The following is a 12,620-nucleotide window of genomic DNA, read 5'->3' as shown; positions in this document are numbered from 1 at the left end:
GCTCAGCTATGTTCATAGCAGCTTTGTTTGTCATAGCCAGAACCTGGAAACAATCTAGATGCCCTTCGACTGGAGAATGGATAAGGAAAATGTGGTACATTTACACGATGGAGTACTACACAGCAGAAAAAAATGACAGCTTGAATTTTGCAGGAAAATGGATGGAGCTAGAAAACATTATTTTGAGTGAGGTAACCCAGACCCAAAAAGACAATTATCACATGTACTCACTCATAGGTGGTTTTTAAACATAAAGCAAAGAAAGCCAGGCTACAAACCACAATCCCAGAGAACTTAGACAACAACACGGACACTAAGAGAGACTTACATAGATCTAATCTACATAGGAAGTAGAAAGTATAAAAAGACAAGATCTCCTGAGTAAATTGGGAGCATGGGGGACCTTGGGGGAGGATTGAAGGGAGGAGGGGAGAGGCAGGGAGGGGAGCAGAGAAAAATGTAGAGCTCAATAAATATCAATTTAAAAAAATCCGAAATCTCTTAGCCATAGGTTCCTTCATAAATCAAAAACAAGGTAAATACTTTCTCACTCAAGAGGAAAGAAGAGCCACAATCAAATCAAAGCAAAACCCCAGTCCATAAGTGTAAATACCTCAATATCTAACATCTGGAACTTACAATCTTCTGGGCTCCAAAGGGCTTAAGCGGCTCTAATTCTGGCACCACAGCACACAAACAGCTTCTCTTGTGGACTCAGGCTGGGTCCACCCTGCATCTGCCACTGTCCTTTACAGATCTCCTATGATCCAGTGTGCTGAGAGAGCACACTGTATACAGGTTCCTGTCCCACCTGATCCCACAGCCATTCAATCACAAAGAAACACACAGAGGCTTATATTCATTATAAACTGGTCTATTAGCTCAGGCTTATTATTAACAAGCTCTTACACTTAAATTAGCCCATAATTCTTATCTATTTTTAGCCACATGAGGCATTTTCATCTTGCTTCCTCTGCCATCTAAGTGGCAACTGCAATCTGAGCCTTTCCTCTTCCCAAATTCTCCTGCTCTGGTCACCCCACCTATACTTCCTGCCTACTACTGGCCAATCAGTGTTTTATTAAATTCCTGGCCTCTCTTCGGGAACTCCAACCCTGCTATGTGGTGCCAAGCCTCAGTTTATCTCTACAATGCCTGCAGCTTTCTGCAGCCCAAATCACTACCATATGGAAAACACACCACCAAGTTCAGTAGCCAGCCTGAGATGTACTGGCCTTCCCTGCGCTGGACCCAGCTTCTACATGCTTGACCCCGAGGAAACACTTCCCAGCAGAGTTCACCTCAGCAATGCTGGCCTCTTCTAAATCAGAGCTGAGTGGTGTCGTCCCAGCAAAGCAGGAGTTTGCCTCAGAGGTGCTGGTGTCTAGGTAACCACAGCTGGTCCTGCAAATCCCTTCTCGCCAGAACCACGGGTTCTGAACACAAAGCAGTATCGCACAAACAGCCTCTTAGAGTCTTTGCTTCCCTCTGAAGCATCCTAAACCAGGCCTTATTAATCTCTACACTCCCAGAGAACTCCCATTAAGCTTTGAGTGCTCCATGGACTCTCCCAACACTTTCACAATCTCCCCCCTAACCAATGTGGTCAGGTCTATCACAGCAATACCCCCACTGTTCTAGTTTGCATTCGGTTGCTGCCATAAACACCATAACCAAAAGCTACTTGGGGAGGAAAGGGTTCATTTCTTCTTAGGGTTTATAATCCATCATGTCGGGAATTAAGAGCAGGAACCTGGAGGCGGAGACCCTGAAGGAATGCTGCTTACTGGCTTGCTCCTTTTGGCTTATTCATTTTGTTTTCTTATACCACCCAGGACTACCAGTCTAGGGATGGCACCACCTACAGTGGGCTGAGAACTCCCACATCAATCATCAGGCAAAAATATGGCCCACATACACACCTACAGACAATCTGATGAAAGTATTATCTCAGCTAATGTCCACTCTTCCCAAACAAGCCCAACTTGTGCCAAGTTGACAAAAAAAAAAAAAAAATCCATAGTGAATGTGACAGATGAGAAAGATGAACGGAGGATGGGGAGATGGGGAGATGGGTAGGCGGGTTAATCCGTTCATTCGCTAACTGGCTGTGTGTAGTAGAAGCAGTGAAGGTGGCGGTGGAGACAAGACGACCCCGATATCTTCAGCCGTCATTCAGCAACCCAGAGCCAACAGTGTGATTCCCGTTCAAGCCTGAAGGCAAGGCAAGGCCAGTGTCCATCTCAAGATAAAGAACAAATTCTACACATACCACACACACACACACACATCCACCACCACCACCACCACCACCACCACCACACACCATACACCACACACACACCAGTATAGTGACTTATGTCTAGTCCCAGTACTCTGAAACCTAAGGCAGGAGGATTGCCAGAAGTTACAGGTCAGGTTGGTCATACAAGGGCCAGGCCAGCCAAGGCTACTCCATGAATAAGATCTTGCATGGGGCGGGTGGAAATAAGGGGAATAAACCAAGAAGGAAGAAACCGGCTACAGCTCCTTGTATATAAATGCAGAGTATGAGGATGCTGGTAGACACACTGCCCCATCGGGAACTCATTCAGTCAGTGTGGTTCCTCCGGTAAGCAGGCTGCTGCTGCCTAGGAGAAGGAGGGAAGTAGCCCCAAAAGATGATGCCAAGAAGCCCAGCCCACCAGAGAGGAAGACCCAGAATGAACCTTGAACTTTCATCCAAGTCTTCTGCACGGCAGGGATCCCCTAACAGGCCCTTCAGCCTGGGTGCAAACACTTGTGGGGTGGGAGGTACCACCTCAGAAAGGCCTCTGGGACCCCAGAACTTCTGTCCTGTGCAGGCAGCTGGGGAGGGATAAGGGTCTAGTGGTTGTTGAATGAAAAAAAAAAAAAAAGTAAAGGATATGACTGGTCCTAGCTATCGTAGATAAAATGAAGACATGGCCAGGAGCGGACATGACCCCGGAAGGGAAGGGAAAGGGGGGGGGGGGGGGGGGACGACGACGACGACGACGACACTAAAGTGCATCAGTCAGGAGGCCCAAATACAGAAGAAGGGAACACAAAAGACAAACAGGTAAGCAACATGGTAGCAGCAGCTGTGGGGAACGCAGCAGCCCCTCTGGGCTGGAGAAGTCTAGGGTGGCAGGCGGGGTATGCCAACCAGGAGGACCCTGTAAGAGACAGAAGATCCTGAGGGATGCTGGGAGAACCTGGCAGCCAGGTCCGCTTTGATATGTTAAGTAGGCACCTCCGCCCTTTGTCCCGGGTTTGAAGCCCAACAGTTGTGCGGCTTCCTTTACACCGCAGAGGGACCTGGGATTTTCCTTGCCAAGCAAGGCTTCTTGTGCCCCGACTCAAAAGCACCGCAGTGCCAACAAGATATTCAGTTTTCTGCGAGCTCCGCGTGTGATGGGCTGTGAACGAGTCACGTGACTGTTCTCCTCGGGAGCTGTGTGTTCTGTGAACTGAAGTACTGAGCAGCCCACTGACATCCTGGGGCAGATGAGGTGCCCAGAGGCAGGGCCCGACCTCGAGCTCTCAAGAGCAGGTCTGAGGGATAGCTAGTGGTTGCCAGGCCCATTTCCACAAGACCCTGGCTTCTACAGGGGTGTGGCTGTAAGGAGAGCATTGGGTACTGCAGATGGGAGTGGGTATGCAGAGAAGAGAGCCAAGGTGGGCTCTGCCTCTGGCTCACAGTCATTTACCTGACACAGCTGCACTGTGACACACTAATCTCTCGACCCCCACCCTCAAGGTACTTTGGGGACATGTAGGCCAGATCTGTATGCAGGGTGCCTCGCAGTATGGGCACAGGGATACCTCAAGAAGCCACCACGGCCGCAGGCATTACCCACTGAAGGGACAGAAGCGAAACAGAGGCTGAAGAGGACCCGCTGGTCTGTCCCTGGAGGTACTACAGCCTGAGGTAGGGGTGAGGCTTGGGGGGAGGGGGACTCTGGAAAAGTTCTCAGAACAAGTCGGGCCTGGAACCTTCTTTTAGAGTTGAGCTCAGCCCCTCGCTGTCTAGCTACATCTTAAACACTAGGTGCTGCTGCCCCCTGGTGGCTATGACCGGGAAGACTGCCCAGGGCTGCACAGCTATCGGAACCTGGTCCTGGAGCCTGGCGGCTTTCTATTTCCCATGCCCTCTGACTGATGGGGAAGCTGAGGCCCATGGAAGCACCTAACTTGTAGTAGCCAGAAGCCAAGTCCAGGGTCCTGATGCTCAAGACTCACAACCACAAATAAGGTCTTTGAATAGGGTCCAGGCATTATCTTAGATTTTATTTGCTAAATATGGCCCTTCCTACCTATAAACCCAGAGATGAACATGCACAGGCACACCACAGGCAGCCCAGGGCTTACCACATGGGCCACCTAGTAGAGGCACACTCCTGCCCAGACTTTCAGCCCAGCGTTTTCTGCCTTCTCCCAAACAGAGTAACTTGGCTATTAAGTATGGATGTCCAGCAGGCTCCACCTTAAAACACTTAAGGTCAGCTGGGCAGCGGTGGCATATGCCTCTGATCCCCATACATAGGAGGCAGAGGCAAGAGGATCTGAGTTCAAGGGAAGTCTGGTCCCAGAGCAAGTTCTAAGACAGTGAGGGCTACATAGGGAACCCCTGTCTTGAAAAACCAACAAGGAAAGAAATGCGGGCTCTGCTGGAAGCCTCCTACCACACCAGAGGCCAGACCTGCATTCTGAACCCCAGTTAAGACCACCCCTTCTCCCACCAGGGCCCACCCTGCATAACCCCCACAGCCCCTTCTCTCCTCGTCACCATATCCCAGCCCACACCTCTGGTGGAAGCCTCCTACTTCTTCATAGCCCAGGCCAGCATCCTGAACCCCAGGTAAGACTGCCCCCCCAACTCTGCTGGAAGCCTCCTACCCCATCAGCTCCCTGAAAAGAAGGAAGACGCCTTCTGCCCCACCAGAAGTCAGGCCAGCATCCTGAACCCCAGAGCACCCTGGCCAGACCAGACGTTTGCACATAGCCAGAATTCCAGCCCCAAACCTGGCTAACAACCCCCTGCAGATCCAGAGGGCTGTCCAGACCATCAAAGTCCAGCCCCCAGTGCAGATAGAGATCCTCTAACTCAGCCACAGACCACTGCAGCCAGAAGACCAGTGAAGAAAGCACCATTCGACAAAGACATCCAGAAATTGGCACCTAGACCTATACTCACTCCAAATCCAGATGCGTAAACATCGGTGTAAGAGCACCATCAACAACAGCCAGGGCCAATGGCACCAGAGCCCAGCCATCCCACTACAGCAAGCCCTGAACATTCCCACACAGCTGAAGCACGAGAAAACAACCTTAAAACCAACTTTCTGAAGATGACAGACTTCCTTAAAGGGGAAATGAATAAATCCCTTAAAGAAATCGAGGAACAGGCAATCAAAAAAAAAACTGGAGGAAATCAATAAATCCCTTAAAGACCATCAAGAAAGTCAAGAAAAACCAAACAGTTGAAGGAAACAAAATTATTCAAGACATGAAAATAGAAATAGAAGTAATAAAGAAACACTGCATGAAAGAATTCTGTAAATGGAAAAATCTAGGGGCTGGAGAGATGGCTCAGAGGTTAAGAGCATTGCCTGCTCTTCCAAAGGTCCTGAGTTCAATTCCCATCAACCACTTGGTGGCTCACAACCATCTGTAATGGGGTCTGGTGCCCTCTTATGCCTTCGGACATACACACAGACAGAATATTGTATACATAATAAATAAATAAATAAATATTTTAAAAAAGAAAAATCTAGGTAAGTGAATAGGAACTACAGACACAAACATCACCAACAGAATACGAGAGATGGATGAGAATCTCAGGTGTTGAAGGTATGTAGAAGAAATAGACACACTGGTCAAAGAAAATGTTATAACTAAAAAAATTCCTGATGCAAAACATCCAGGATCTGTGATACTATGAAAAGACCAAACCTAACAATAATAGTAATAGAAAAAGAAGAATCCCAGCTCAAAGGCCCATAAAATATTTTAACAGAATCATAGAAGAAAATGTTCCTAACCTGAAGAAGGACATGCTGGTAAAGGTACAAGAAGCTTATAGAACACCAAATAGATTGGACTAGAAAAAAAAGTCCCTTAGCCACATAATAATCAAAACACACAGAACAAAGAAAGAACATTAAAAGCTGCAAGAGAGAAAGGCCAAATAACATAAAGTCAGGTGTATTATAATTATACCCAACTTCTCAATGGAGACTCTAAAAGCCAGAGGTCCTGGACAGCTGTGTGTCACACTCTAAGAGACCACAGATGCCAGCCCAGATTATTATACCCAGTAAAACTTTTCAATCACTATAGATGGAAAAAACAAGATATTCCATGATAAAGTCAAATTTATACAATATCCACAAATCCAGTCCTATAGAAAGTACTAGAAGAAAAACTCCAAGCCAAGGAGGTTAACTACATCCATGAAAACACAGGCAATAGAGAAAGCAAGATGTGCCTGCCTTGCCAAAAGAGGTACCAAGCCACGTGGCTAACACAGACAAGAATAATGGGCTAATATAAGTTATAAGAGTTAATAAGAAGTCTGAGCTACTAGGCCAATCAGTTTATAACTAATGTAGACCTCTGTGTGATTTCTTTGGGGCAAAACAGCTGTGGGACCTGGTGGGACAAAAATCCTTAGTCAAGAGAAAGGTATCCATCGTGAGAACAACTGCATCCACATAAAACTTGACAGAACTTGGGAAGTAATTCTAGACACAAAATAAGTGTTAAGCATGGCTTCTTTTTTGTTGTTTGTTTGATTTTTCAAGACAGGGTTTTTCTGTAGTTTTGGAGCGAGTCCTGGAACTAGCTCTAGTAAAGCAAGCTGGCCTTGAACTCACAATGGTCCACCTGCATCTGCCTCCCAAGAGCTAGGATTAAAGGCGTGCACCACCACCGCCCAGCATGCATGGCTTCTTGATAGCAGTACTTTCTCGGGTGGGCAAGCCCTCTCATTTAAGATAGGCTTCCTGACTCAGCTTTAGCTGCAAAACCTTGCAGCTCTTTTTAAAGAGGTTCTGCCACAAAACACTTAAATGGTGTTGATGCAAAGCTGACTGCATGCTTTTTGGTGTGGCAGAGATCTTGAAACGCCATAGAGTTGTGGCAATAAACATGGCTCCAGCCAGTACCTCTGCCATGAGGCTGAAATCTCACAAGGTAAGGAATGGACTGGATCTAGCCATCAAAGCCACGGCTTTAATCCTAGCCATATCATTTAGCAAATTAAAGACTCATGTGGTAGAAAAAGAGATGCAGTAAAGATAGTTTCAGAATTTTGAAAAAGCCTCTAAACAGTCTACAGTGTTTAAAAATATATGTAGACTTGGGAGAGAAAAGAAAAAAGGTTAAATTCCTTAAAATAAAAAAGAAAGAGTAGTTGGGTGTGGTGGTGCACACCTTTAATCCCAGCACTTGGGAGGCAGAGCAGGTGGATCTCTGTGAGTTCGACAGCCTGGTTTACAGAGTGAGTTCCAGGACAAAGATACATAGAGAAACCCTGTCTCAAAAAGCCAAAAATTGAAAATAAAATAAAAGAAATAGAGTTTAAAATAAAGCCCGTAAAGATGGAAAACACACAGAGAAAGAATCTGGATACTGTATGCTATTATACTCTCTTTGAATTGCTTGACAGCTGAAGAAGGAGCAATAGCTGCTAAAAGATATTTAAATATAAATGCTACTGGATTAATAAAACAAATATTTTGTAAATGTCTTGACTTCAAAATTGAAGTCAAAAGATATGTTACCTTGGAGAAGAGGTTTTGCTTTTGTTTCCACAGAAAATGAGAGAGGCTATGGATTCATTCTGAATTAAGAAAAATCAAGGAAGACCCCCTTAGAAATCTCCGACAGGAGCAGATAGCCCACATGTCTGAGTTCTACATCCAGAACAGCCTCAAGACTGCTGGCTGAGATGATCAAGCCTCACAGGATACTGCAGTTATGACTTGACCATAATTCTAGATTTTCTTTAGGTCTCCATAAGATTATCAGCTCCCTAATTCAGCAGGAGGTAGCCTGAAAAACTATGACCACATTCCCAAAAAAATGGACTATGGATATTTTCCTTCGTTTAGAATGTTGATTACAAGTTGTTATGGATAATGGTCAGAAAAAAAGCTAAACAAAGGATGTTAGATTCAGAGTTCTTGTTATTTTAAAAAAAGGGGGGATTGCTGTGGGACAATGGTTTGCTGTAAACATTTGTTTCTTGTACTTGTTTAATAAAATGCTGATTGGCCATTATCCAGACAGGAAGTATAAGCAGGACAACCATGCAGGAAGTAGAGGTGGGATGAAGAGAACAGGAGAATTCTGGGAAGAGTAAAGCAGTCTGCAGTCATGACCCAGCCTCAGAGGAAGTAAGATGTGACCGCCTTGCTAAAAAGTGGTACCGAGCCACATGGCTGACATAGACAAGAATAATGAGTTAATATAAGTCATAAGAGTTAACAAGAAGTCTGAGCTACGAGGCCAATCAGTTTATAACAAAAAAATCACGAGCAATAAATAATCTCATACCAATATAACCAAAACACACATACACACATACAAAACCACCACCAACTACAACAAAATAAGAGGAATTAACAATCATTGATCGTTGATATCTCTCAATATCAATGGATTCAATTCCCCAATAAAAAGACACAGGCTAACAAAATGGATGTGAAAACAAGATCCATCCTTCTGCATTCAAGAAACACCTCAACATCAAAGATAAATATTACCTCGACACAAGAAATTGAAAAAAAAATTGTAAGCAAATGGCCCCAAGAAGCAAGCTAGTGTAGTTATTCTAATGTCTAACAAAGTAGACTTTGAACCGAAATTAATCAAGAGAGTAGGAAAGACACTTCATACTCAAAGGAAAAATTCACCAAGAAGACATCTCAGTTCTCAATATCTGTGCCCCAGACACAAGGGCACCCATTTTTATAAAGGAAATACTACTAAAGGTTAAATTACACATTGGCTCTCACACATTGATAGCGAGAGACTTCAATACCCCACTTTCACCAATGGGCAGGTCATCTAGACAAAAACTAAACAGAAATACTGGAGCTAACAGACATTGTGAACAAAATGGAGCTGCAAGCATCTGCAGACTATTTCATCCAAACACAAAAGAATACACTTTCTTCTCAGCACCTCATGGAACATTCTCCAAAATTACCACATACTAAAATCAGGAACAAGACAAGGTTGCCTATTCTTTCTCTATCTATACAACATAGTACTTAAAGTTCTAGTTAGAACAATAAGATAACTAAAGGAGATCAAGGGGATACAAATTGGAAAGGAAGAAGTCAAAGTATTTCTATTTGCATATGATATGATAGTATATATAAGCAATCCCCCAAATTCTACAAGCAACCCCGAAAATTTTTACCAGGGAACTCCCATAGCTGATAAACACCTTCAGTGAAGTGGCTGGATACAAGATGTTCAAATAAATCAGTAGCCCTCCTATATACAAAGGACAAACTGAGAAAGCAATCAGGGAAACACCCCTCATAATAAGCCATAAATAATGTAAACATCTTGGTATAACTCTAACCAAGTAAGTGAAAGACCTATATGACAAGAAATTAAAGCTTTTGAAGAAATAAATTGAAGATATCAGAAAACAGAAAGATCTCCCATGCTCATGATTTGGTTGGGTTAACATAGTAAAAATGACCAAATTACCACAAGCAATCTACAGATTCAGTAAAACCCCCATTAAAATCCCAACACAATTTTTTAAAGATTTATTTGTTATATATGTAGTGTTCTGTCTGCATGCATGCCTGCAGGCCAGAAGAGAGCGCCAGATCTTACTACAGATGGTTGTGAGCCACCATGTGATTGCTAGGAATTGAACTCAGGTCCTCTGGAAGAGCAGCCAGTGCTCTTAACTGCTGAACCATCTCGCCAGCTCCCCAACACAATTCTTTACAGATATTGAAAGAACAATACTCAACTTTATATATGGTAAAACTAAAGACCCAGGATTGCTAAAACAATACTGTACAATAAAAAAAACTTCTGGAGACATCACTATCCCTGATTTCAACCTCTACCACAGAGCCATAGTAATTAAAAACTACATGGTATTGACATTAAAAAAAAAAAACAGGTGGATCAATGGAATATAATTAAATACTCCTACACAAATCTACACACCTAGGGACGCCTAACTCCACAAAAAGCCAAAATTATTCAATGGAAAAAGAAAGCATATTCAGCAAATGGTGCTGGTCTAACTGGATGGATGTCTGCATGTAGGGGAATGCAAATAAATCCATATTTATCACCCTCACAAAACCAAAGTCCAAATGGATCAAAGATCAACATAAATCCAGACACACTGAACCTGATAGAAGAGAAAGTAGGGAATAGCCTTGAATGCACTGGCACGGGAGACAACTTCCTGAACAGAACACCTATAGTGCACACACTGAGATCAACCACTAGTACATGGGACCTCATGAAACTGGAAAGTTGTAAGACAACGGACACCATCAATAGAAGAAAATGTCAGCCTACAGAATGGGAAAAGAACTTCACAAACCCCATATCTGACAGAGGACTAATTCCCAAAATATATAAATAACTCTCTTAAAAAAAAACTAGGGGGCTGGAGAGATGGCTCAGAGGTTAAGAGCACTGATTGTTCTTCCAGAGGTCCTGAGTTCAATTCCCAGCAACCACATGGTGGCTCACAGCCATCTTTAATGAGATCTGGTGCCCTCTTCTGGCATGCAAGCATACATGGAAGGAATGTTGTATACATAATAAATAAATAAAATATTTAAAAAAAAAAAAAAAAAAACTAGGTATCAAAAAAAAAAACCCAACGAACTTAAAAATGGGGTAGAGATCTAAACAGGATTTTCAACAGAAGAAACCTCAAATGCCAGAAACACTTTAAAAAATGCTCAGTATCCTTAGCCTTCAGGGAGTGCAAATCAAAACGACTCTGAGACACCATCTTACACCTGTCAGAATGACTAATATCAAAAACACAAGTGACAGCCGGGCAGTGGTGGCGCACGCCTTTAATCCCAGGACTCGGAAGGCAGAGGCAGGTGGATCCCTGAGTCTGAGGCCAGCCTGGTCTACAGAGTGAGTTCCAGGACAGCCAGAACTGTTACATAGAGAAACCCTGCCTCGAAAAACCAAAATAAATAAAAAGATGTTAAATAAACAAAAAACAAAAAACAAAAACAAACAAACAAAAGATGTTAAATAAATAAAAACAAAAACCCACAAGTGACAGCTCATGCTGGAGAGGACATAGAGCAAGGAGAACGCGTCTCCACTGCTATAGTAGTGAAGACTTGTATAATACGACACTTTGGAAATCAATATGGTGGCTCTACAAAAAATTGGGAACTGGTCTACCTCAAGACCCAGCTCTGCCACTCCTGCGCATACACGCAAAGGAGGCTCGACCATGCCTCAAGGACACTTGCACAGTCATGTTCATAGCAGCTTTATTCATAATAGCTAAAACCTGGAGACAACCTCCATGTCCCTCAACCTAAGAATGGATAAAGAAAGTGTGGTACATTTACACAATGGAGTATTACTCGGCTGTTAAAAATGAAATCATGAAATTTGCAGATAAATGGATAGAACTAGAAAAAAAATCAACCTGAGTGAGGTAGCCAGACCCAATAAGACGAACATGGCATGGATATTAGCTATAAAGTAAAGGATAACCATGCTGCAATCCACAAGCCCAGAGAGGTTAGGTAACGGAGAGCTCAGAGAGGGATGCTTAGATCTCCCTGGGAAGGGGAAATAGAAGAGATTTTTGTGGGTGGACTGGGGGGGTGGGTAGGATGGGAACATGAGGGATCAGGTAACGGAGCAGTGGAGGGGAGAGTACTGAAAGATATGACTGGGAAAGAGGGGCATTTGGGGTGAGCTAGAAACATAGTGCATGGGAAATTCCCAGGAATCTACAAAGATGACCCCAGCTATGACTCCTACCAATGAGGGATACAGAGCCTGAGTCAGCCATCTCCTGTGACCATGCACGACTTCAGTGGAGTGATGGGGACACCGACCTCCAGCCACATAACCTTAGACCTACAATCTGTCCTGCCTACAGACTGTGCTGGGTAAGAGTGGCTCAGAGATTGTGGAAGTAGTCAATCAATGACTGGTCCAGACTGAGACCCATGCCACAAGAGGGAGTCCACCCCTGACACTGCCTGGAGCACCAGGGCCCAGAGACTGGATGACCTAGAGACCCGAGCATAGAACCAAACACGGCTGGAAAAAAAAAAAGTCAATGTAATGATGCCTAACAATATTCCACTGTGCTCAGAGACTGGTGCCTAGGCCAGCTGTCATCAGAGGCTTCATCCAACTGCGGACAGAAACAGATGCAGAGACCTACAGTCAAACAGTAGGCAGAGCTGGGGAATCCTGCACTAAAGCAGGAGGAAAACCCACAGAACCAACTAACCTGGGCTCATAGGAGCGCACAGAGACTGAACCAACAACTAGGGAACCTGCATGAGACTGGCCTAGGCCTCTGCATATATGTTACAGTTGTGTAGCTTAGTCTGCTTGTGGGACTC

Source organism: Arvicola amphibius, chromosome 2 (genome assembly GCF_903992535.2).
Source record: "Arvicola amphibius chromosome 2, mArvAmp1.2, whole genome shotgun sequence".
Taxonomy (NCBI): domain Eukaryota; kingdom Metazoa; phylum Chordata; class Mammalia; order Rodentia; family Cricetidae; genus Arvicola; species Arvicola amphibius.
The sequence above is the reverse complement of the archived record's forward strand: the minus strand, read 5'-3'. Positions refer to the sequence as shown.